This window comes from Camelus bactrianus, chromosome 14, assembly GCF_048773025.1.
Source record: "Camelus bactrianus isolate YW-2024 breed Bactrian camel chromosome 14, ASM4877302v1, whole genome shotgun sequence".
Lineage (NCBI taxonomy): Eukaryota > Metazoa > Chordata > Mammalia > Artiodactyla > Camelidae > Camelus > Camelus bactrianus.
This window is the reverse complement of record NC_133552.1, coordinates 55,409,747-55,434,136: the sequence shown is the minus strand read 5'-3', so window position 1 is coordinate 55,434,136 and position 24,390 is coordinate 55,409,747. Positions and strand designations below refer to the sequence as shown.

Genomic DNA, 24,390 nt, shown 5'->3' with positions numbered 1-24,390 from the left:
CCACTCTAAGGGTGACTGAAGAAGATAGCTAGTATCTGAAAATAGCCTGGTCAAGCTTGGTTTCTCATCATGATTAGTATACTTGCCTTTACCTAAGAAGGTGGAAAAGGGAGCTTTCCCTCAGTGAGGTAGGCTGGTGGATGAGAGCAATGATGTAAGGCGAGCATCTTGGTTTACATACTTAGCAATCAGAATGATTCAGGACAATGTAGCTCTTAAATACTGGCCCTCACAAAGATGCCATTCCGTGCCAAGGCTTACACTCGGATGGGCGAAAATAAGAAAAATAAGCATAGCAACAGTGAGTTTTTGGTAAGGTTTAAATTCAACCAATTCAGTGTTTTAGACCTCACTGTGAGAGTATAGCCTTGTTATTTTCGTGGGATTAAAAGATCCCTTTTTGAAAGGACAATAGTGATGTTTAGGGAGTGACATTTATTTCTATTAAACAAATACAATCAAAACACAAATAAAAAACATAACTAAAAGACAGGACTATGAAATCCTAAAACCTGGACTGTGCATACCCGTGATTCCAAGGCTTGGTTTCCAATACCTACTACCCCCCGGCCCCTCCCCCCGCAAACTTTGATTTTACCTCAACACAAGCATGTCTCCTGTTATTCCACTTAATGCTGTGAAATTCTCACAACTCAATTATTTTAAAATTTATTTCAGACGAAAAGAGAACTCTACAGTCAACATTTTTCAAAGTTCAGGGGAGGAAATCACCTGATCGAACAAAGGTAGTCTACGGCGCATGTCTGATGACAGGTGTGTGATGGAAAAGTTTCCATTTTAAATCGGAGTTCAACAGGCGGGTGGCCATGGCGCACAGCTGTCCGCGGAGGCCACAGAAACTCCAGGTCGCGCTGGCCGTGGGCAAAATGAAGGTGAGTTTTGGAAGCAGTGATACACACACACTGAGAGAATCAGCCTGAAAGGCGCGGTGTGTGAATAGGAGTGCGCGTGGACTCGAGGTGACTGGGACAGGACTTGAAAGGGAAGAAGAGTGAAATGAAGCTATACGCTTTAAAAAAAAATCTGGATTTAGGTGCTTCAGGAGCAATTGGAAGGATATTATAACAACCCAAAGCAGGTGCATGAGACAAGGTTCAGCGCGGAGGGAGGAGTGGAGCGGGGTCAGAGAGGCTGCCTGGCCAACCTTTTTGGAGATCCCGGTGGCCCAAGTGCGGTGAGCATCCCGCCCACGCCCAGCACGCTGCTCCGACACCCAGCGTCCTGGAGACAGCAGTCCCCTGGGACAGGCGAGAGGACCCGGGCTTGCAGATTCCCAGAGGTGAGGCTTACAGACTGGATAGTTGTGAGAATCCAAGTTCCCAGGTGAATTTCACTTCTGGGCCAACTTCCCTTAGAGCGAAGAGCTGGACCTCGAGGTGGGCCAGTCGCTCGCCTTCTTGGCCTCGGCTGCACCCGCGCCCTTGGCCCTGGGGCCCCTGGCCTTGTGGCTCCTGAAGCTCCTTTCTACCCAGTCCTGACCACCTATAGGTGGGGGGAAGGTATGGAAGGGTGGGGGTGGGGGTAGGCACGAACCAGGCTTGTTTTATTTTTTCACTTTTATAGGGATTTATTTTTAAAATGTATTACACTGTATTCATTTCTATTATTTTGTTTTTGCATGTTGCTGTTTTTGTTCTTTAACCAGTTTCAAAGTGACTTACTTCCAGAGACATCGCAGTCCTGGTGGGCGCAGGTGCATTGCCTCCAGCTATGGCTCCCAGCTCGCCTGGGAGGCGCCCACCCCTCCTCATCCCACTATGAGAAGAGGGTGTTTTCCCCAAACTTGGGAGTCCAGAGCCTTTCCCCTCCCGCTTGCACTAGGTCGCTTGGGACCCTTTTTGCTCTTTCCTGGTTGGTGTTGTCTGCACTTTTGTTTGGGGTCCACATGTCTGCACACACACACAAAAAAAACCAAAAAACACCACCATTGCAGACTCCCCAAGGGTATTGGGAAACTCTGAACTAAGATAACTGTATTATTTCGGTTTGCAGAGTGAGATCTAGGACCGTGAGTTTTCACACTCACATGTACAGTCTTTGATATGGTGATGCTGATAGGTTTCTGACAGTTTTCATTCAGTAGCTAAAACGCACCAGTCTTCTTGCTAATTTTAATCAGTATTTTCTGTATTCTTCTTCTTATATATATTTTTACACTGTAGTAGTAGCAGTAGGACAGGAATGTCCCGGGGATTTTGCACCTGGAAACTGATTCACAGACTGAAAAAATGCCAGGTTTTAGGGCAGAATTTAAGTCTCCTGAATTGCATAGCAATTTGATCTTACAGGTTAAAACATTCCATGTAGGAGCCTTCTTCCCACAGCATTTTCCAGAATGCAAGTTTCTTTGCTCACCACCCCTTGTTGTTACTGTGGCTGTTGTGGATTTGATCGTTTAAATTCTCTTAACCAGCCTCCCCCTAACTGATGCTGTGTTAACAGAACTTCTCCATTTCTTTTGTGACTGACACCAAAGACACTGAATGTTTAAGGCCAGTTGATTCCTCTCTGATAAGTAATGGGCTCATCTTTGCTTCCAGCAGCTGAATTGTGTGCTTGTCAACAATCTGCCAGTTAAAACCCAAATGATGTCAGTTCTAAAATCTGTTATGTCAGTGGCAATTGTTATTTTAATGACACAACTTAATTAAAGATTTCATAAAGATACAAGATAAGTTTGCAAAGAACACCGATATTTCTAGAGAAACTAAATTGAGTATTTTAGAATGCTTCATGAAAGACAAGTGTTAAAACCTACTGTTAAAATGTTGTGGGAAATTGAGGACGGGAGGAAAAATTTTTTAACTGTAACGTTTAGCCTGTCTTAAATTCTTGTTCTACTTGAAAGAAACTGAATCTGGAAGTTGTACACTTTCCATTATGTGAAGGGCATAGGCAAGTAAGATGATGTAGAGTTTCAATCAGTGGGTTCACAGGCAGAGAAACGGACTCGACTGTATCAAATGATTGAAGAATGAAGCATGGATGTCTGTATATGTATACATTTCAAGTTTATAAAGGTTTTAAAGTATTAAACATACAAGGTTTTTAAGTTTACTTGTTTAATTTAAAACAAACTGCATTTTTCCATTAACAGACTAACCATGGTGTGAATCCTGTTGAGACAGTCTGGAACCTGGGACTGGAACCCTTTGCTGCAGTTCTTGCACCTGGAGGAACCTCTCCTCCCCCGCTGGAATACAAAGAAACTAAAAAGGACTAAAAATAGCTGCGGGTGCAGCTGAGGCAAATTAGGAACAGCAAGATACAAGGAGACCAAAAACCCACCTGCCACTTCTGAGGTGTGGGCAGCAAAAACAGGGGACTGCGCATGATCCCTGCGCAGGGCACCACCAAAGGGGTGGGCAGACCACCAAAGCCACCAATCTGGAGGGACTCCTGGACCCACCCTTCCCTCACCCTATTTAAGGGACCAGCTCGTGGGCCTTAGGGAGTGAGCAACCTGCTGCTTGTTTCCTCTCCCTCTGCTGCACGAGTGCCAGTAAAGCCTTGCCTGAGATTCCCGTCTGGCTTCCTAGAATTTCTGGTGATTAAGGAGTCCAAGAACCCTGGTCAGCAACACTATCAGGTAAGTGGCTCTTAGTTTCTTTAGATGTTGTCGAATTTTGTGAACTTTGGGTTTTTGCTTGTTTTCATTCACTGCTTTATTTGATAAGTTGGTGCCTGGCACGTGGTAGGTGCTCAATAAATAAACTGTTCAAGGTGTGAATGAATGTGCTGATTGGGCTCTGCAGTTTGAAAGGAAAAAAATGTAACTGTATAAATTGAAGGTCGTCCTCCATATTAGGGAGGGAGAGTAGGGGATTGGTGGTGGTGCAAACGAGATGGAGGGAGAGAATCTTGCTCTTTTAAGGGAACAATGCATCTGGGGGGAAAGAAATTTCAGACTCTCCCCACCAGCATTCTGACACCCCCGGAGTGTATTGTCCACCTTCTGCTTCTTCCTTCCTTTTCTTGGCTGAGATCCACTGTAGTTTGATTGTGAACTACTGCCCTAAACTCTCATCTGTATTGTAATTTAGCTTTGATGGATTTAGATTTAGTGTTACATATATTAAGAATAATACCTCTTTTGATTTACTCGGCACTTTAGCAGTTTTTTGGGGTTTTTTTTTTTTGCGTGTTTTCTTGTTTGTTGTTTGGAGGAAGCCGTGTTGGTTTCAACAGGCTACTTTGAAACCACTCAGAAAGTGATTTAGCAGTTTGTTAACCAGTTATAGGAAAACATTCAATTTCTTTTTCCCTTATTTTCTTTGTTTTATTGTGAAATATGGTACATACATAAACTTAACAAACTGTGCTGTTAACAAAACAAAACCACAAAAACCTTAACGCTGGTGTTAACTTACCCACTTTGAGAAACAAAACACTACAGGCACCTTTGAGGTCACTTGAGTGCAGATGATCGCGCCCTGCAACCCTTTCCCTTATATCTGGAAATGGTCCTCCTCTGAATTTGGTGCTAATCATTGCCTTGATTTTCTTTACACTTTTACTGCATTTGGCTGTATTCTTAAACAATGCATGGTTTAGTTTGCCTGGTTTGGAATTGAAATCAATGGGTGGAATTATATTGTATTCCTCTGTTACTTAATTTTTCACTTAACGTTTGTTTTTAAAAATCTTCCTCGTTGATGCCCATAACTGTAGTTCATTGATTTTCTGTCTCATAAAATGTTCCAGTGTGCAAGTATGTCATGATTGGTTTATCTTCGACACCGTCATTGGACTTTTGAATTATTTACCGTTTTTCTGCTTCTCTGAACAATATAGCTCTGAACTTGGACATGCCTCTCACGGCACGGGGGGAGGAATTTCTTTAGTCTATACAGTATTGTGCACAGGAATGGTCATACAGTATTCGTGTATCAAACTACCAAGTAAAGTAAAATTACTTTTCTATATTGGTTTTAGCAGTTTACGCTTCTACCAGCTGTGTATGGGTATTTAAATTCTACATTTCAAAACAAGGCAGGCACGTGTAGGTTTATCTATATCCTTAATTGCTGTGGAACAGCTACAGTTGGAAGAAAGAAGTAGCTTGATGTTCAATTCCTTTAAGTCTCATACTCCCTGTAGGAAGAAGAGAGCCAGGGAATACATATGATTCTGTTTATGCTAATCTAAGATATGTTGGTTAAATAAGGAAAAATTAAGTAGTAGACCTTAAATAAGGAAAAATTAAGTAGTAGACCTGAAAAAGAAAGAACACTTTGTTGTTCCCCTTAATTAAATCTTTGAACTTAATTGCTTAGTGTGAAGGTATATCAGAATACGTGGTATACCAGATGTAGGAAAACACATTCCCAAAGTCATTTTGTCTTTATTTTGTAAGAACTGTAATAGCACAAAAGTTACAGTTGACTACAGATTTTGGAGGGAAATATTTTGTTAATTGTATTATTTTTTTTCTTTGATGTCGTAAGACTGTCAAACATTTTCTAAATTAAAAGTTCTTTTGAAATAACTTGCCCTCTTCTAAGAATTGCTTTTGATGTTTTGTGCTTTAAGAGATTAAAAGTGTAAAACTTGCTTATGTTTCCAAGACTAAACAATTGTTATTTCCTCATTACTTCATATTATGTTAATGAAATATTTTTTAAAGGGATTGAAACAAAGTGATCTATTTGTTGAATGTGAAAAAGAAACCTTATTCAAAAGAGTCTGGATTTAATTGTCCTATCAAATGCTTTGAATTTCAAGTTTCCAGTGTATTTTAGGTACATAAAATTTGGGTCCTAATTTCTCAACTCGTAAAAATGGATGATTCCAAGAAATACAGAAACTACAAGAAAATGACAAAGAAAATATTTTATGACAAAGTTGAAATCAACAAAATGTATTCTGTTATAAACATATCCTAATTATTCATTTCTGCCATACATAATTAATGCTATTTCTACAAAATAACAGCCTTTAAAAAGTGTTTAGCAATAGTTAATTAGGAAAAAAACAATTATTAGCTATGAAGAAATTAACCAGTTCAGTCATTATCCTCCAAATATTTCATGGGTGTATATGAATTTAAAACTCAACATGAATGTATTATTTTGTTGGAGCATTTTGTCAAGAATGATGCTAATGAACAGAAATGAAGTTACTATACTATATTTATTAATTCATAATCAGCCACAAAAGTTATTTTAGTAGTTGAATTTTGCTCTTTACCAACATTTTTAATGGTATAAAGAAAACATGTTTGTGTTTTAACAAGTGTTTTGAATTTATAGTGTCTGAGTAAGACTCAGGCTCAATTGTGACAATGAATCAAGACATAAGATCCTATTTAACAACTGTCCTTCAAAAGGGAACAATGGATTTACTACCAGTTTTCTTTTACTTGTGCATTCTGCCCTTAGCTACAGCACGCACAGCTTGACTATTTTAAGTAATTGAACAGCTGCTAATTAGTGGTTTTAATAGTCAAGGAAAGGGTGAGGCATGTTGTGCATATAAACGGTACCTAAATGTTTTTTGCTGAATAGGGTTGCAAAAGAAAAAGCCTTTAAAATTGCGTTTTTCTTCATGGTCTAAGGTAACATAACTATTCATACCTGAACCTCCATGTGTTTCCTAATTCATCTCTCACAATGACCCACAATATACATACTTTGAATTTATAGACTTTAAAATATTTAGTGGTAGGCACATACTAACAAAGGTAAGAATTACATTATCTACCAGGAAAGGATACTAAATTTTTTTTCAGTCATTACGTCCCTATGCATGGGAATTATAATCCTAATGATTTTTCACTAAAAATTCTGCCGAAATTTCTTAGGCAATGCTAATGAAAACATGATATTTGAAGTTTGTTTGCCCAAAATGATCAGAACTGATCTATTTTGAATTAATAAGTCTAAAGCCTAGATAACCTTAAAAATTGAAAAAATTTGTCACGATGGGGTTCACATCAGACATAGCGCATGGTACTAAATACACCAGCTTTAAAATTCTAAATGCCTTAGAAAACTGAATATAATGCTGAGGGGCTGTACTGAATATTTGCTGTCGTTTGGTGTCAATTGCAAATATTGGGTTTACCTGAAAACTGAAAGAAAAAGTCAAGTAAAAAATCCTACATATTTCACTATTTAAGATGAGAAAATATTTTATTAACTGTTTCAACAAAATCAAATTTTGTAATGGTAAATATTTGCAAAATTTAAAAATGGTAAGAAAAAAAAAAAGTATCATCCAACAATAACAAATATATTAACACATTCTTTACCTGAAAATCTATGTTGCTCTGCAGGTAGGAGTGGGCAAAGTGCCCTGCTTGTCAGGTTGCATGGAGAGGCATCTGCAGAAACCAGAGTTGAGGATATTTGAAAAGCTTTCTTTTAAAAGATCCACCTGTGTCCTGGGATTACGCTTGTGAACATTGTATTTTCAAATAGGTTTTGTTTTTAGAATGAACACGTGGAATTATTTTCTCCCTCTCAGTGGTAATGACCTTTGTTCTATTAAATGCATGTTTTTTTTAAATTTAATATTCTTTGATGGAGCTACTTTCGTTCCATTTCTAACCTGTAACATTCATTCCATAGAATATGGTCTGGCTCTCCCTGCCGTTGCCAGTGTGGCATTTGCAGCTTTGCAGACACACCAGGAGATTCTCCTTCTCGTGTTAAAAGAGCATGAAAACAAAACATAACAAGTATTAAAAAAAAAAAAATCCTGTCCCCTCAAAATCCCATATTAAATGCTTCCCAGATTTTTTAAAACCAGATTTTATTTCAGATTATTTAGAAAACTTAGGTCTTATTAAATTTTGCTATTGTAAATTGCTTCAAGTGTGAGATTTCTGTGAAAGAAGTTATGCAGAGGGGAAAGGGAGAGCAGAAAGATACACGCTTTATTCCTTTCTCTTTATTATCTTAATCATGTTCATTTGTATAAAGATTCTGAAGACAACACGTTTTAAAATTGTTTCTGCTGTGGATCACTAGATAGTCAGAACTCTAATTATAAATTAGTCAGTGGTTTCAGCTTATTTTAAAGTTTTTGCCACAGTCTCTCGAGTATCAATTTTTAGTTTCACTGATTTACCTTCAGCCTTCCTACCTCCCTGGCAGTGGACTTGATTAACAATGAAATGCCTACGAAGGAAACCAGAGAGGGACAGCACCGGATGTACGTCTCACCCAAAGTGGACAGCGAGTGCCGTAACAATTAACTGTACCGTAAATACCTAAAGAAAGATGAGAAGAACAGCCCCACAGTTGACGGTGTTTGTTTAGGAAATGTCTAAAGTGACTTAGAGGAGGTTATCTGTGTTAGTCAAACAAAATAGAATATTCCAAAATATTTTAGGCAGAGACAGATTTGGGGCTTTTTTGCCCTTAATTCTCATATGTTCAACCCTCAGGCACAATTTAAATACTTAATGCAGGGTGTAGTCGGTAGAACTAATGATTTAAGTTAGTTTGAAAGGCAATATGGATTGAATGTGAGATGAATTACACAACACTAACAATTATTTAAACAAGGAGTCGGGGAAAATAGCAGGCATATTAATACCTAGCAAATCTAATCAGTGTTTGTGAGTTGTTGACTTTTACTTTTGTGTACTCCATTAATTCTTCCTAGGATGGATGCATGTTTTAAAAAAAAAAAGAGTGAGACCACTGGGGTTTATTTTGATAAGATTTAAAGATGTCAGACCTTTGAAAATTTCCGAAAGAGGCACTACCTTTATGCCCGCCCAGGAAGTAAGTGTGTGTGTGTGTGTGTGTGTGTGTATACACGTACATACTGGGAGTGCTGAAAGATGCCAGAACTGCTGCAGGAGAGGGAAGGAGCTGCTGTCTTAGTGAGCCCCAAGGATAGCTAGACGAGCAGAGACTAGACACTGTTTGCTGATAGACTCCTTTTGTAACTTGCAATGTGTTTCTGGGTATCGGGACCTGGGGACAGCTCTAGTCTAACTTCACTGTCAAAACCAAGTTAAGTGCCATAGTGCTATACATGCATTCCTCGGAATTTAAGATCAAATCCTCTGATATTCACTAGCTTTGGGACTTTGGCACATCTGTTAATATCTCTGGGCCACGGTTTTCTCATTTATAAATTAGTAATAGTAATACTGACTCAACTACTCTCATAGGATGATTTTGAGGATCAAAATGAAATAATATGTAGTATTTCATAAGATTTTAAAGATTGTACAAATGGAAGGTGTTTTACATCAACTGCCTGGGACCCTGAGTTTCTAGGCATAGTCTCCCTGAGCGGTTCTTTCTGTCTCTCGTTTTCATTCCTCTCCTCCTGCTACACCATACAGCTTCCTAATGATAGTGTTTTTCCCAGTGTCTGACCCAGGGCTCTCGATACCTTTCTTCGAGCAGACACTTCAAAGGTGTCTCTAATTGTTGGCACTATCTGTTATTAACTTAGTGCCTCTGCTCCAAATGCACCCTTCACTACCTGTTCTGAGAGTCCATCCTAAACTCTGTAAGCAGGTGTTTTGTTGTTGTTTGTTTGTTTGTTTTTGAATTGAGCATAATGTAAATTTAGCCAGTAGAAGGAATGGGAGGGACACTGCAGAAGGAAGGGAGAGACTTCTTGTCGTTCCTGTGAGGGCGTTTTTCCTTTGCTTCTTCCCACTGCCAGGTTACTCAGTGGTATGAGTTTGTGAGGTCAGGCGGTGCAGCTCAGCCGGACCCTGCACCCTCAGCCCCTAAGTCCCTTGTAAGCTTATATCCCCGGCCTGGGCAAGGTGCCCATCTTTCTGCAGCTCTCCTGATGTCGACACCGATAACTCCAGGTCTCTCTCCTCAGCAGCATCCTTACTTCCTTTGCACATTCTCCTAAGACCTGTGGCTCTCTTCCATGGAATTAAAAACTGTGGGCCACCTATGGCCCAGCCTTGCAGCCAGCTTCTCTGCCATTCACTGGGCTACACTCATGCCATTTCCAACTAGGTCTGAACCTCAGCCTGGGAAGGGGCTTCTTCCAAGCTTGCCTATCCTTAAGTCCATTCCCTCAATCTCAGCATACCTTTTAGTATTCTCTGTACATCTTTAGAGCGACTCTCCTGTCATAACTTGTTAATTCTTTATATTAAATACTCGTATTTTAATTACTGTATGATTTTTGTCTCTTGATTAGTCCAGAACTAATATATTGGCTGATAAAATATCACATAATCATATATATAAAAGATCTGTGACAGTCACAACAGTACCTTAAGTTATAATTTCTATTTCTATTATTTTAACTTGAACATATTCATTAACTTAAAATAAGTCATCACGTTTTCTATTGTTAGCATCAAAGAAAACATTCATATAATGGCAGAAGGCACCCAGTGAGGTACATGATTTTAGCACTGCGAGTTTTGTTTTTAGTTTTATTCAAATTTATACCTTGTCCATAATTTCTATAAGACCAACATTTATAAAACAAGCAATAAGTCATAGTTATAAGTGTTACCATCTCAGCTAATGAAGCAGACTTAAAAAGTACAAATTAAGTATCAGGTATTTTCTGGTATAGTATTATGTAACCAGGAGATAGTCTTTCATAAAGAAAATAGTAATTATTTATCATTTTTACTGTCTCTGGGTCGAGGTAGCATTGAATTCTACTGTACTGGTTAAACTTCTCTATTTGACCAGAAAGTAACAACTCTGTCATTGGTAATTTATTTAATGTATGAACAAAGGGAAAGTCCTAGAATTAATTGTAAGACACTGTAAATTGTAAGAGACTGATTCGGAGATGCCAACATGTGAAAAGAAAAGAAAAAAAAAAAGCCTTAGAATTGATGATTTGTTAGAACTCTAGATAATTCTTAGGGATGAATAGCCTTGGATGGCTACCCTGCCATACTTGTCAATAGTTGAGTGGAAAGAAAAGCTATTTTCTTCATATGATTATAATACTGTACTAGTTTAATAGTCTAAAGGGTTCAGGCTGCTTATGCACCATCAGATTCCATTACATTTGAACATTCAGTCTTTATTCATAAACTGGGTCTTGCAGAAACCTTGCCTGTTTTCAGCTTCTGTTCCAGATGACCTACCACAATTTCCAGTGAGCAGCCTATGGCAATTTGGATGTTTACCCTTAGGACCATCAGTCTGTTTAAAAAGAAAAAATTAATAAACAGCAGTCTCAATTAAATAGAGTTGAGAGACCAAAAGGGGGGGCTCTCTCACCCTGGGACAATCGCAGAGCCCAACAGGAAGAAGAAAGTCTCCTCTTTGCTGGCAAAGACGCAGCCAGTGAAAAGCCATGGACTCTTGTTTATTACAGCCATCCCAACTTCCTTTTCCTCTGTATAAAAACATTCCTTCCCTTCACTTGGGGAGACTTGCGTGTGGCTCATCATGGTTGCAGACCCTGAACTACAGTTCTCTGTTGATCCTAAATAAACCCATCTTGGTAGGAGAAATATCTAGCAATCCGTTTCAGGTCAACAAAGCCCATTCCCTTCCTCCCACCTCCTGTCACCCAGATGCTAATTATGAGTCTTGTAGGACTTTATGGTTGTCTTTGTGAGCTCACATGATGGAGTTTGTGAAGCTTCGACATAGATGTTGTCCAGAGATTTTTGGTTTTGCCCTTGTTTACCTGTCTGATCTATTTTTATGGACAAATTAAGGGTGATTCCAGAACTGCACCATCACTGGCCAGAACCTTACCAGAATCCTTTAAAAAAACAACAAAACTGCTGCTTCCAGCCCATTAAATTAATTCATGAACTTCTAGTGGGTGGGGATCTACAATTTGAAAAATAATAGTCTATGTATTCCATGATTGTGCATCATGGAATTTATTAAAATAATGTACCTACAGAAGTATATGCTTAGAGGCATCTCTCTTTGGAGATGTTCTATTCATATCCTTTCCCGTTCTCATCAATCTGATTTCCCCTCAAATCCAGAAAACCTGCTTTAAAATGTGTCCACAGATTAAACAAGATCAATAGAAATGTGTACCTCGATTATATTGTTTTACAAACCCACTAATCTCTGTAGTGTCTCTCTTATGGAACATTTTTTTGTCTGTTTCTATTGAATAACCATTGCTCTACATTGAGGGTTGTTCAAAGCAATAGCTGCATTTCTTATAAGGATGTTCCTAAGTGCATGCTTTTTATATTACTGTGTCTTCTTCACACGTATATATAGGAATAATTTCTCATGTCTCGGTATCAGTAACTATCGTTTATTATTTGAGTAACAGAAACAAATAACCCATGAGTATTTCTAAGATATAAATAATTAAGTAACATACAACTGATTCTTAAACTTTTAAAATTTGATTCAAGACAGACCTTTTAATATTGTGGTATCAACGTGACTACTTCTGTAAATTTGCCTGCATTTATAGTTGTATTCAGCAATATTCATTCTTCATTTACTCTTTTTCTTGTCTACTTGTGAGACTCTTCTGCCTGATGCTGGTAATAAAGACCTTGAAATGAAATAATGGGACATGTGTAGATAATGTACTAGTTTCTTGAACTGGTGAAATGTCTTTATATTTTCAGTTATGAAAAACCTTGGCTTTCCATCATGTCAGACAATAGAGCACACTTCCCATTTTTATTAGTTACATTATTTCTTAGAAATAAGGAATATTTCTTAAAGATACTTGAATATTTCTTAACATCCCTTACAGGGCAGTGTTTCTATCTTGCTGTCTTTAAGATGCTGAGATTTCAAATTGTTTGGTTCTCTTCTGTTTTGAATAGAAAAACTTTTCCTTTGATTTTTAACTTGAGCCAGTGAAAGTATTATTCCAATAAATATAAACAAAGTTGAAACTGTGTCCTTTTTAGAATATAATTACAATTTTCCCCTCTGATTATATCCTTTAAGGAAGAAGGACTTTGAGCTTTAAAAGTATCTCATGAGGAATTTGATGATTAAAGTAAAAAATTCATGAGCTGTTTTGATTTTTAGAATGTACAATCTTTAGTCAAATAGTACAAAACTTCCAGAAAGCAAACATTGGTGATGAGGTTAGTTTTAGAAATACAATGTTATAACCATGTAATTCTCCGGAGTTGTCTAAGCCCTCTGAATTCCTATCTAAATATATTACCATTTTATGGGCAGGAAAGATCCAGACACTAGTAAGAAATTTAGGGAAAAATTCCAGGTGCTGGGACAGGAATTGTTAGGAGCTTGGAAGGGCTTCAGTTCTAGGGGAGTATTAGACAGAACAAGAACTCAGAAACAGAGACAAGGCAGGTCCTGGTCTATCAGACCTAGGGCATCTTCTTGGCACTGGACTAGGACCCATTATGATGGGTCTCAGAAAGTGTGGCTGGGGCTGAATTAATTATCCACTGTTGCAGATATCCACTAGATCCTTAGAATCCTGGGCTGTGGTGTAATCTACAGGGAGGCATCAAATGAAGTCAATTATGGGACGAAGCATGTGTAAGTCAGGAAATATGTGGGCTGGACAATTAGTACATTTGAAATAATAGGGTGCCATCACCACATTTCTACAAAATGAGACAAAATGAAATGATCATAGAAGACACAGATAGCACTAAGATGATTATGATTCAAGAGAAAAAGTAAGAGAGTGTTTTATTTCTTACTTCCTTTTAAAAACTTGCCTGTTTCTCATTTAAGTGGCCTCTGCTTGACTCCTTAACTTTGGCATCAGGACCTGGCCTAGTGACATGTTTTGTTGAGTTCCTGGGAGGAAAACAAAAGATCCTTCTTCGTGAAAACTCAAAACTACCCAAGTTTAGGACTGTCCTTAGTATTCTTCCTGTGTGAAAGCCTCAGCTGAGGGAATTGGCTGATTTTCAGGGCGCTGGAACGCTAATAAATCTCAAATCTGGGATGAAGTATGGTGTCAGATTATTCACAAGAGTCAAGTGAACGTATCGTCAGATTGACTAGTTGTGAGAGCAAATCTAAAATACTTGGGTAAAGTCTTAAAGAAGTAAAAATTTTGGGCAGTTCTGCAATGAATAAAACCTCTGTTAGCAACACCAAAAAGGAACAACAACCTACGTGTCAGTGGCATTTTACCTCTGAAGATAGTTCTTTACAATGATGAAAACAAACTTGCTTATGGAAGCTCACTTAAAAGAAATAGTATATGTTTGTATTCACTGAGAGACAGTTAAGTTCTGGCAAGCTGTCTCTGGCTGTGAAGGGAGTATCATAGGAGGCCAGGCATTTATAGGAAATAGAGGCTTCATGGGTTAATCTTCCTCCTTTCAAAAGGCTTAATAGAAATTTTCCCAAAAGTGGTGTCACAGGTCTTCTGCAATTTAAATGAAACCATGAAACATACAGTGTTTCCTTGATAATGATAATTTAGAGCCTCGCTACAGAGAAGGACCCAGAAATAAATGATCACATACTAATTTCATTTTATAGCAGAGTAAGGGTATGGCTTTACTGCTCTCTTTCCTGTTGGAATTCAGTTTTACATTGAAATTATTAGGAAAATAATTGTACTGATTTATTTTTCTTAATGTGCTTAAACTTGACATTAAATTCTGTATTTGTATGTGTTATTTTCTACATGATTGTGCTGGAATGTTGGTTCTCTCAGGACAGGGACTTTGTCTTTTTTGTTTGTAACTGTGTCCCCAAAGTGTCTGAAATAGTGCAGGATGCGTAGTAAGTATTGAATAAAGGAATCAGTGGATGAATGAATGAACGAATGTTCTAAGGAGTTTGTCTTACTTTCCGTTGGAGAAAAATACATGGTGCAACACAGTGATGGTAAGGGAGGGAAAGCAGGCTAAAGAAACTGATGGTCTGCCTTGTCCCCAGCAGATTCACGTCCTGTAAAATAAGAAATACTAGTCTGTTCTATGCCTCTGTCTCTTATTTTGGCTTACAGTCGGCTTATAATTTTTAATGTGGAATGTATTAGGGGATGATATTAGAAAGACAGTGTTTTATAATAGGTAAGGTATTCATCAGTACAATGAGTTCCAAAAAGAAATACTCATTTTACTCAGTCATTTGCAAGCCTGATGTTTTCCCAGTACTTAGGAAATCACAATAGAAAACCTTCTTAATTTCTCTCTGGGGAATTTCTAGAAGTGCATCATCTGGGGGCTCTAAGAAATTTGTTTTTACTATATTGTTTCCTGTTTTTTTCCCAAGGTTATTTAACTAGTGAAATGGAATTAATGAGGTAGAAACTTCCCTGAATATGTATCCATGCATGATAGATGTACATATACTTTTAAGACTGAAACATATATTTACTATGGATAATGGTGTCATTTGGCTAAGGGTACACATTAGAAGAGTGGTTGACATGCTGTAAGCACCATTTAAGTCTTAGATTATTATTATTATTTTGAAGATACCGTTTACTTCCTTGAGTAAATATTCAATAAAGACTTGATTTTAAAAGAATAGTTAGAGTTTGATGCAGAGCATGAGATGGGAGAAAACTGTCATTGTAGAAATATAAATCGTAAATTGCTTAGATATCTAGAATCTACACTAGTAATTGAGAAGATTTCATCACCTTTGGAGTAGCGAGTTTAAATATTACTTCAGTCGCTTAGGGCATTTTTAACTTCACTTCACCTTAGTACCTTCCTCTCTAACATGGGGATAGTATTGTCTACTTTATTAGATCATTACGGAAATGTATTCGAACAATTTACGTAAGACTGTGTGAATGTTTACATACCATTGTGCATGTGATATGAGCTAAAATACTGTAGCTATGATTACACAGTCGTTGTTAATACTGTTGTTAATCAGCCGGTCTGTCCAGCTGCACCACGCATGGATTCTCTGTATGCATCTCTACTTCCTAAACAATCAACCAGCCTTTTAAAAATGTCTCTGGTATCTCATCTTCTTGGCTTCTATTTTACCTAGTTTCTGAAGAGAATGGAGAACATAATTCCTCATTACTTCCGTACAACAATAATGCTGATGATCAAAAGTTTTCCCTTCTAATGGTCTCTGTTGACTTTTCTTTAACTTGTATTCATTAGTCCTAATCCTGCCACCTTGGTTCCTGGCTCACTTCTCTTTTTGAACAGTAAATAGAAAAGATAACATACTGCTCAAAACCAGAAACTCAGAGTCAACCTACACAGTATCTTCTAAAATCTGAGAGAGAGAGATTTGTGATCTGAATTTGAAAATAGCATTTCTAGCAAGGCCATGTAATTCCAGTAGGAAGAGCAAGTTTACAATGCCAGGTTATGTTATTATGTAATAACTAGGAAACAAAACAAAACTGTCTGCATGATTAACTAGGATTCTTAAAGTTAAATCTCATTTTGACCTACACTAATCTTTAGTTCTTTATTACATGCCTTCCCTAAGTGGTTGTGGGTATGATAAGTCTTGTTCTTTATGTGGATTCATCATTGTCTGTTAATTGTGAGCAGAAAGAACTCTGGGACAAGGATGAGTATTTGGGTAAACTAAAAACTTCATCATTCAAAATACTGGAAACCCATGAAGTAATAAAGCACTAAGCTGAAGTTTTACCCTACAAAATTTTCTTTAGTTTCCCCACCTCCTCCACTGAAATTTCAGTATGTCTTTGGTTTTTATCTGAAACAAACACCTGCACACTGAAGATGCATAATAATGCTGTCTTCATGTTCCTTGTTGGATCATGGTTCTTTCAGCCAGATAACCAATCTTTATTTGAGTTCTGAGTGTAATAGCCCTCTGCCCTCAGGAGCCTCCTCTCTAACAGAGAAGGTAGTTATCAGTCAAGAAATTACAAATGTAATGAGTATTATAACAGAACAAGTCAGGAGGACCATATTCTGGTCTTGACAAAAGTGGGGGTCTCTTCTGTTAAGAAAAGATGTTCTCAAGAAAATAAAACAACTTATAACGAACCCTCACCTCTAAATATTTCACCTTGGGGAGGATGCAGAAAATCCTTAGATTTAATCTCACGCCTTGATGAGACATTAAAGTGAAACTCATGGATATGTGTAGATATGTAAATGGGGGATTTCAGTTTCTTTTTGAGGTGGGTTGGGCCCTTAGGGGAAATTAGGGCATGAAAATACGAAATACTTTATTCCTTCATCGGAAGAGTTACAGGAATTTCCCATTCTGTCATCAGAGTGCATTTTCCTTTTGGATTGATCTGAACCATGTAAAGAAATACCTTGAGATATCTGATGATCTCTGTGTACCACTGAAGAGTGCTGTCATGGTGTCAGCATAAATATCTTTTTTTTTTCCCAGTATTACTGAGATGTGATTGACATACAGCACAATGACTTAAATACATCATAAAATAATTATGACAATAATTTTAGTGAACATCTATCATCTCATATAGATACAAAACTAAATTGATAAAAATTTTTTGTGATGAAAGCTTAGGGTTGGCTCTCAAGAACTTTAATGTATAACACACAGCAGTGTTAATTATATTTACCATGTTGTACATTACAATCCTAGTACTTTTTTGTCTTATAACTGGAAGTTTGTAGTACTTTTTGACTGCCTTCATCCAATTCCCCTTCGCCCTACCCCTGCCTCTGGTAACCACAAATCTGCATACATATCTTAAAAATTTTTTTCACGGGGTCAGAAAATCACCTTGCTATTTTTACTATCTGTATGAAATCTCAATATATAGTAAAATAGAACCAGGCATTGCCTTTACACATAAGTCAGATCTAGTTTAGAAAAAGGACTAATTCACCTGTCTGACAGAGTTCAACTAGTTCTTAACACTTACCAAAAATACATTTAGAGACCATACCCAGAACCCAGATATTGGTCACTAATACCATTCCACACCATAATGGCTCCTTGAAGAAATGGCTGATTCTTGGAAGGAAACAAGGTAAGTGAAAGATGAGCCTGTAATAATTTTTTTTATGCCGTTAAGATAAAGAAGAAGAAAAAGGAAGGAGGGAAGAAAGAAAGAAAGGAAAAAAAACATGTGTTACAGCGGGGAGCAAAGAAATAGGTGAGGGAGATTAAGAGGTACAAACTTGTAGTTGCAAAATAAGTGAATCATGGGTATGAAATGTACAGCATGGAAAATAAGTCAATAGCAATATAGTATCTTTGGTGACATATTATAACTCGACTTATCCTGATGATCATTTTGAAATGTACAGAAATATGGAAACACTAGATTTTGTACCAGGAACTAACATAGTGTTGTAGGTCAATTATATTTCAAAAACAAAACACAGGAAAAGAGATTTGTGGTTACCAGAGGTGAGGGGATGGAGAGAGGGAAATTGGATGAAGGCAGTCATAAGATACAAACTTCCAGTTGCAAGATAAATAAGTACTAGGGATGGGATGTGCAACATGATAAATGTAATTCATACTGCTGCGTGTTACATATGAAAGTTAGAGAGTTCTCATCACACACATTTTTTTCTATTTCTTTTATTTTTCTATCTAAATGAGATGAAGGATGTTCACTAAATTTATTGCGATAATCGTTTCATGATGTATTTAAGTCAAATCTTTGTGCTTAAATTTATACAGTGCTGTATATCAATTATATCTTAATAAAACTGGAAGAAAAAATAAAAATAAAAATGGTTAAATACTACAAATTCTTTTTTGTGGAAGATATGTTCAAGATACTTATTTTATGCTACTGTAATAAAATAATAAAATATATTTATCTTATAAAATGTGAGCCTCCCCCAAACTGTTTTAGTTACATGGAAAAAAAGTTGTAATTATACAGTAGAAAAATCAGAGGACACCTTGACTAGTGACCAAAATGATCATCACCAGTGAGGAACAGATGGACATTGGATATTACCCTAAGAGAACACACTATCATGAATGCAGTATTCTAGCTGGAGATGCACAGCCTGAGTCTAATCATGAGGAAGTATCAGACCAATCTGAAATCAGAAATGGTCTATTGGAAAAAAGGACTCTAGTCTTTAAAAGTGTTAGTTTCGTAAGAGACAAAGAAAAAGCTAAGGACATGTTCCATTCCCAGCCTTTCTAAAGAAGGCGAAATGAGGCTTAACAACTAAACACTACATCTGACCCCAGTCTGGATTCTACACTAAAGGAGAAACTATTACAAAGGACATTTTTGTGTCAGTTGGCAAAATTAGAAGAATGATGGTTGACTAAAAAGTAATTTATCTATGTTAATTGCTGAAGTTAATTATTGTACTGTGGTTCAATAAGACAATATCCCTATTCAACCATATCCCTATTCAATAAAGTGAGGTATTTATAGGAACGTGTCCTGAAGTAATACTTACCCTCAAATGTTTCAGAATACACACAGACACACACATACATATATGCATATGTAGATCTAAGTAAAAAAGCAAATGAGGTTAAATTTTAACAGTATATGAAAGGGTAGTTTTTTTTAACTGTACTCATTTTTGCAGGTTTTTTGTACGCTTGAAATTATTTCCAAATAAAAAGTTAAAAAATCCGTATTATATTAACTACTTTAAAATTTTAACTCTGCTAAACATTATTTTAATGGTACAAAAGTTTAGACAAAAGTGAATCTTCCTCTATCAAATCAGAATTTGAAAAGAATCAGCATATAACATTCTACTTCTGAAATACTACATTTTAATGCTCTAAAAATGTTATTTTTAGTATTATGTGTCTGTTTTTACATACCATCTGAAAAACACTGATTCAAAGATAGATGGCTCAATAGATCAACTGGTATATATAATATGTTAAGGAAATAAAAATATTTATAGTTTCTCCTAGAGAACTAGTAATAAGATGATATTTTAAAAGAATTTCAAAATCAATAAAAACTTCTTATTTTACTTTATTTACTTCGCTCTTCAGTTTTTCACTATTTATTTCACTTTTTCAAATTATTTACTGTTGCCTCTGCTGAATGTAGTTAACATAACAGCTCTTATCTTAACCAAACACAGGGCTGATGGTTACAAAGATACTGAAACACAACCTTTTTCTCCCATAGACACAAGATTCCCTTATCAGTTGTAACAAATACCTCTTCTGTTCATTGATATTCAGTTAATAAGTGAATGTTTCTGTTCCATAATTTACATAAAAAGATTTCAGTTGCCTTAGTTAAATGACGCACTGTGCTGACCCAAAGATGAAAGGCTTTATGCTACTCTTGCTTGGAGAATATGAAGAATGATGAGCAACTCTAAAATATTTCCATGTAATTTTCAACAGACATCTAAATATAGTCAATGCTGAGATTTTTGGAAACCTGTATCAACAGTGAATAAGCCCTTTAAGTTCCAAGTTAGCCTACACCCACAACATTCATGTTTCAAGGGACAAACATCTAACAGTGTAATTGGTGAGCAAAATAATAGATTCATAATTCTGTATTTATTTTCAGTTGTCATCACTCTCAAATCTGTTAATGAGAGCAAAAATAGCACACATTTATAGTAACCAAAACCTTTTTAAATTTATGAAATTATATAATGGAATGACTTAACACTATGTATACATATACACATAGTGAGCATAGCAAAATGCTCATTGAATTTAATTAGATTATCATACAGAAATTAGTAATGGTTGACGTTATTTAATGACCAATTCCTTGACAATGTCTTAAAACCAAGTCTGTCTTGTATAGTTAAAATTTGAAGCTCTTTCTATATAACCTAGTCAGATAATTCAGTAAATTAACTCAAATATACAAATTGTTACCTGCTTCGTTCTAAACTAGATGCAGTGTTTATAAATATTTAGATAACTGACAACCATTTTCAGTTTCCTTCTATACATGAGATCCTCAGATCTTATTCATCTTATAATTGAATGTTTGCATTCTTTGATCAACATCTATCCATTTACTCTTCCTTCCAGCTCTTGGCAACTACCTTCTACTTTGTTCCTCTGAGGTTTGGCCTTTTTTTTTTAATTCCAAATATAAGCGATACTATTTTTCTCTCTCTCTGGCTTATTTCCCTTAGTCTAGTGTCTTCCAGATTCATCTGTGTTGTCACAAGTGGCAGGATTTCTTTTTTCTCATGGCTGAATAATCCCTACATATATGATGTATATATCACATTTTCTTTATCCATTCATCTGTCAATAGGCTTAGGTTGTTTCCATGTCATGCTAATTGTGAATAATGCTACAATGAATATAGGAGTGCAGATACCTCATTGAGATACTGATTTTTATTTCCTTCATACATATATCCAGAAGTGGGATTACTGTGTCACATGGTAATTTTAACTTTTTGAAAAACCACCATACTGTTTGTATAGTGGCTATACCAATTTACATTTTCACCAACAGTGCACAAGGGTTCCCTTTTCTCCACATCATTGCCAGTATTTGTCTTCTTGACTTTTTGGTAACAGCCATCCTAACAGGTGTGAGGTAACATGTCACTGGCGTTTTGATTTCCATTTCCCTGATGGTTAGTGATCTTGAGCATCTTTTCATATGCTTATTGGCCATGTGTGTATTTTCTTTGGAAAAATGTCTATTCAGTCCTCTGCCTATTTTTAAATTAAATTACTTTTTTTTTTGCTACTGAGTAGTATGAATTCCTCATAAATTCAAATATTAACCACTTATCAGATAAATGGTTTGCAAATATTTTCTCCTCTTCCCCTCAGGTTGACTTTTCAGTTTGTTAATTTCTTTTGCTGTGTAGAAGCATTTTAGTTTGATGTCATCCCAATTGTTGACTTTTTATTTTGTTGCTTTTTATTTTATTTTGTGCTTTTAGTGTCATATCTGAAAAATTCCCATGAGACAATGTCAAGGAGCTTTCCCCCTAATTTTCTTCTAGGAGTTTTATGGTTTTAGGTCTGAAGTCTTTAATCTATTTTGAGTTAGTCTTTTGTGAGTGGTGTAAGATGGGGGTCCAGTTTCATTTTTTTGCATGTGGATACTCCATTTTCCCAGCACCATTTATTGAAGATACTATCCTTTCCCCATTGTGTGTTCTTGAACTTTTTTCAAAACTAGTTGACCATATACGTGTGGGTTTATTTCTGGACTCTCTATTCTGTTTCATTGGTTTCGTGTGTCAATTTTTATTCTAGTACCATACTGTTTGGATTACTATGGCTTTGTAATATAGTTTGAAGCCAGCAATTGTGATGCCTACAGTTTTGTTCTGTCTCAAGATTGCACTGGATATTTGGATCAATCTCCCCAGTGAGCTGATCATTTCTGTACAGTCCTTGTTTTTTTGTTTGCTCCTCTGTGTTGCCATGAGTCCCTAGTTAATGTCTTGAGCCTACTCAGGGCCACTTTTGTTTGTGGATAGCTATTTAGTTTTTGTTTTTTTGTGAAAGTATGAAAACTAGTATATCCTACTCTGCCATCTAACTCAAGTCACTTCTGGGCAATGTTGTAAGGACTGGTTATGTGCTAAAAGTTCCAATGATAGATAGTATTTTTTATTACTAGAGAGATAGTATTTTTATCACAGCACCTAATGTATTATAATATATATGAAAACTTGAGATTTTATATGTATAATGGGTTCACACATTCTTTTGAAAATTTGTATAAACACCTACTATGGACCATCAAACTATTAAAAAGTAGTAACTGTGAGAAAAATAGGAAAAACTAGCAGGTAAATTGAAGGGCACTTAAACGAGCTTCTCTTTGGAGGATTTCTAGAGACCAGGATTTCTAAAAACATTGTACAGTTGACATTTGATAGACCGAGATTTGACCCAGACACGTTGAGAAATGCCCTCTACTGGAGAATGTAGGTGTGCCATGTCTGACTAAGTGCAGGCTGTTTCCATGGGGCATCTTAAGGGCTTTGGCTTGGCTTAGGGAGGACACAGTTTAGGGGTCACAGGTGAGGGTGGGTATAAAGAAGCCAGCAACTTTCTGAGGAACTATTCACATTATTTCCCCTTAGTAACTTTATCCCAAAATTGTGCTTTCATTTTGGAAGTCTAGCTTACTTCTGAGTACTTTGTTTTCACTTTTTGAAGACAGAGAATCATGAGAAATTTCAAACTGCAGGGAAGAAGGTGAACCTTTGATCGTAAACTTCTGTCAGTGCTTAAAATTATGCATGTTTCTAGTTCTGCCACTTATTTAGGCACAGAGAATACTATCTTCATATTCGCAGAAAAGTCCGATTGTTTTCCTTATTTCTGCTTTGAGTCATTCATTCATTCAACATTGAGAAAGCAAAAGAATTGCAATAAGCACAGTTCATCAGTTTTCTTGTCAGTCTATACTTGTGAGGAAAATCAGTCAGTGCATTGCTTTTTATCTTTTCTTATTTTTGACTTTGTTTATTCAAAAAGTCCTACTTGAGCACCTACTATGTGCTGCTTGGAGTAGATGACAGAAAGAGGAATAAGCTAAACTCTTTGTGAAGAAGAGTGCATTCATCATGACTGCAACTTCCTGGCTCAGTTTGCATAATAATGCTATTAAAAACACTATATGGTTCTTATAAACTTGGAAATCATCACTGTTTTTAATAGTTTACAATCAATGTTATATAAGCAAAGCTGTCATATGTTGATGAAAATCTATATTAACATGTATTGTTAATAGTTTAACTCACTAGTGGTCTAACTTCAGAATCACATGGAGGGCTTGTTAAAACACGGATTGTGACCTCACACCCAGTTTCTGATTCACTGCATCTGGGGTGAGATCTAAAAATTGTGTTTCTAACAAGCTCCTAGACACACCCCTTGATTTAAAGAAGGGCTCCACAAACTAAAGGCATGGGCTAAATCCAGCCACCACCTGGATTTATTATTTTTTTTATAAATAAAGCTTTGTTGAAACACAGCCACATCCATGACCGTTGCTTATGGCTCCTCTTGTGCTACTGTGTCAGTGCTACATAGTTGTGACAGAAGAGATCTCATGACCCACAAGGTCTAAAATATTTACTACCTGGCCTTTTACAAGGGAAAAAAAAAAAAAACCCAAAATGCTTATCTCTGATGTAAGTGATCATTGTGTTATCTTCCGGGATTCTCATTTGACACTATTCCTGTGATTTTTAGTTGAACATTATCTTAATGACAAATCCAAAGCAAGAATTAATTGTTTAAAGATTTTTTTGTATACGTACTATGTGGTTTTTAAGGATTTAACAAACAGGTTCCAGAAAGTGTTGATAGAAAAGTAAAACAGCAATTCCTTTTCACTCCCCGGACTGTGACTTATGCCAGTAAGAAAAAGAGAACAAACTGCGGTTTAAAGGGTAAATTAGTTTGATGACCAGAACTAAATTGTATGGTTTGACATATCAACTAAAAAATTCTAGATGCTTTGCTTGTCTCAGTTGGCAACATTAGAGAGGGTGGCTATTTCACAAGTTTTTTCTGAAATAGATAATGGTAACTTCTCTCAGAATAAGGATTTTTAGAGAATGGATATTGAAATAGTATCAGAATTGAAATTTGTTCTTTTTAAGCTAATCAGA

The 24,390-nt window shown here is 36.5% G+C and overlaps 1 long non-coding RNA gene across 1 annotated transcript in view; it reads left to right on the top strand.

The window, feature by feature from the left end:
• Nucleotides 1-3,138: 3,138 nt before the first annotated feature.
• LOC123617383 (uncharacterized) overlaps nt 3,139-24,390 on the top strand; it is a 293,513-nt gene continuing 272,261 nt past the window's right edge. Inside the window, exon 1 of the long non-coding RNA XR_012511747.1 lies at nt 3,139-3,610. This is a non-coding gene — a long non-coding RNA (uncharacterized LOC123617383). The remainder of the gene's footprint in view (nt 3,611-24,390) is intronic.